Below are 3,216 nucleotides of genomic sequence, written 5' to 3'. Positions count from 1 at the left end.
ATTAGTCCTAGTCTTCCTACAGTTGATGGGCAACTCACACCAGGGAGGGGAAAGGAGCTGGTTAGGGAAGAAAAGGTCACTTTTTTTTTTAATCTTTTAAAGACTTTATATTTTAACCTCAAACTTATTATCAGTGCCTCAGATATACTTCAATCTTAAATCTTTAAAAGCCCCCTGAAATAAAAGTATACTTTTTTTTAAAGCTCCTTCATTTTTTAGTAGTTTCCCCAATCTCCACTTTTACCTTGACTTCGAGTCCACAAACTTCACCCGACCTTCCATGCTCATGGACTTGGGCCTCTCTAGAGGGAAGCATAAGGCTCGGCTCCAGATGAGCTGTGCTGGTACAACCCATGCTCATGACACCCAAACAAGACTGTGTAGTCACTCATCTCCGCTGCGCGGTAGTGCTGGAGGAGCACACCACTGTGTGCATCTACACTGGGCCAAGGATTCTGGCCCTGCCCTGCTCTAAGAGGACACTGGGCACAATCTTGTACAGCTGAGCAACCAGCATAAAATAGGGTCATGACGCAGGTGTTTCAGAGCAAACTCTCACTGGCAGGTATATCGTGGGTCCGTCTTCCTGAGCACTGCATGGCCATAGCCTGGAACAACCCATCCTGAATTGAGTGTGTTCCAGATGCAGCCTCATAGCTTCTCATCTGACACATCTTTCCAACTTCCTTCTGTAGTTGTGTCAGCCAAACAAGTACTTCCTGATTTGCCAGTCCATGTAGGGGTCCTGCCAGCCCATTCATGGCTGCTGCAAAAGACAGGTACAGGGCTGAAAGGGCACTGCCCACCAAGTGGCTGGCATGGGCACTTACACTGCTTCCTTCCTGGTCACTGTGGATGGTGACGTACCAGTGCATGAGCTCAGTAAATGGAGCATCGGTATAGCCTAGCATGTTAGTGAAATTGTGGGACCAGTCCAGCTTAGAATCAATGGCCCCAATACTGCTGCCCTCCCAGTAGAGATTCCAGTTGATCTTTGCCACAAGGCAAGGTAGCTTTGTGATCAGATCCATACAGTCTTCATAAGTCAACTCCCAGTACTTGGTTCAGTTGATACCGTCTGCATATGCTGAGGCAAATTTATTTTCACTGTTGAGGGCTGTAATGGCTGCATTGAGCTGAGACATGGGGTGTAGATTGGTGGGAAAGATGTCCAGTACAGTGAACACATGGGAAGGCAGAGCTGCCCTCTTTGCCCACTCTTTTGAGAGCCAAGATACCTGTTTCTCTATTGGGACATCTCCAGTTACCAGCAGCCAAAAGAAGCCCTCCGGCAGGGGTTCTTCCCCACCCTTAGCCTTGGACAGCAGTTTCCGGCATTCAGGGATACTATAACCTTGGAAACGGATGCCCTCCTCAGGATCAAGAAGTGATGTTTTGTATACCAATCCCTTCATGCCTCTCATGCCACCATACATCATGTCCACAGTGATTTGGTCCACCATCGTCTTGCCATGTTGCTGCCTGAAGGTCTTAACTTTGGCAGGCTCCTTAGCTATCAGGTCAGCCAATACATCTTTCAAATTCGTGGATGTAAGCCCTGGCATACCAGGAAGGAAGAACAAGACAGAAAGCATTTTTGGCTCCGAAAAGCCAGGCAGCCACAGTGAGTAAAGCCATGGCAGGCAAACTCTGGGACCTGGTGGGGAGGGGAGGAGGGGAGAGCGCTGTGGCAGGAAGCAGAGGCGGAGCCTACGGGTGGACAAGATTGAAAGTAGATGAGAACTTGAACAGTACCTGAATCTCAGCTCTGGGCCAAGTGCTGCATGTAGTAGAAGAAAAACTTCATGAGCAGCCACAGCATTGAGTCATAACACAACCAAAAAGACAAGATTCCTAGGTACATTAAAATTATCAAATGAAATAAGGGCATAAAATTATAGAACATAATTAAATGCACAGTGAGTAATACATAAGTATTGTATTTTTGTTCATGTAACTTTTTTCTCCAAATTTCTCAAAGGAATTCAAAGTGTGAACAATAAGAGCTAACGCTTATTAACACTTACCATGTACCGTGTGCTGAACAGAGAGCTCTGGGTGCATTTATTTAATCCCCCACAACAATCTTTCTAGGTACGTACTATTATCATCTCTGTCTTAAAGGGGAGAACACTAAAGCCTGTGGAGACTGAATCACTTGTCCAGCATCATATGGTCCTTAAGGCAAAATGCCCAAGTTTGACCCATTTCTGACTCTGACTCAAACTCATAGTTGTTCTCAGACTCTACCTTTTGTTCTTCAAACTGCAGGTCACAGCCCACTAGTGGGTCAGGGGAACCATTTAGTGGGTCACAACTTAATTTTAAGAAATAAAACAAAATAGAAATTAGAGTCTAGCCCACATAATATTATTTTATGAAACTTCTGTGCATGTTTGTTTGTGAAGTGGACTGGGTCGTGAGGTGAAACATAACGCTTACTATGTGTTAGAGGCAGAAAAGTTTGAAAAGTACTGCCTTACTGTGCTGCTTCTCATAGAATTCTTAATCAGGCCTATGGAGAAGATAGAAATAGAGACCGATTTTTTTAATTGGTGGATGAGGAGGTTGAGGACCACAAGTAAGTCAGGACTACTTAAAACGAGAAATATCTGGAACTGGGAATTCAGTTTGGCTTCAATGAGTGACAGCAATGCAACCTATCATACTAGATACTGTGGTGAATATAAAGATATTAATGACACGCTCCCTCTCTCACCCAAGCTTCCAGTTGAGAGAATAGGTAATATGAGCAGGGAGAGAGATGCTGGGTAAGAGAGAAATCCTTAAGTATCACGGAGAGGCCGGGTAGGCGGCACTTGAGTGACTTACATTTTTATGATTTTTAGAGAGATTTAGAGAATGCTTTTATTTCAGATTACCTTCCTGCCTGATTTCTGTGGTGCCTGAACTACTGGCAAGACTTAATTCCTGTGGGGAAGATGGTTTCTTTTTGGGGGGAGGTTTTCTTTTAAAATACAAATGATTTTTGGAGGAGAAATAAACATCAGTTTTGTAGATTAGTTTTTCATATGCAAGAATTATCCCAGATTAGCAGGTTTTATTTGACAGCTAGGGGGTGAGATCCCAAATGCCTAGGATTTTATTGGGTGTAGGAATAAGAATGAGTTTTGAATGAAGTGTTGCAGGGTACCAGTTATCCAGGCAAAATAAGAGAAGACAGAAGCTAATAATGCAGGCCAATTGTACAGTTTT

The 3,216-nt window shown here is 44.0% G+C and overlaps 1 pseudogene; it reads right to left on the bottom strand.

Annotated features, from left to right (window-relative positions):
• Positions 1–240: 240 nt before the first annotated feature.
• LOC109447183 (citrate synthase, mitochondrial pseudogene) lies at positions 241–1,638 on the bottom strand (annotated as a pseudogene).
• Between the last annotated feature and the right edge of the window lie 1,578 nt (positions 1,639–3,216).

The sequence above is a fragment of the Rhinolophus sinicus genome, chromosome 1 (genome assembly GCF_057876585.1).
Source record: "Rhinolophus sinicus isolate RSI-liver-muscle chromosome 1, RSI-T2T, whole genome shotgun sequence".
Taxonomy (NCBI): domain Eukaryota; kingdom Metazoa; phylum Chordata; class Mammalia; order Chiroptera; family Rhinolophidae; genus Rhinolophus; species Rhinolophus sinicus.
This window is presented reverse-complemented; position numbering and strand designations above follow the sequence as displayed.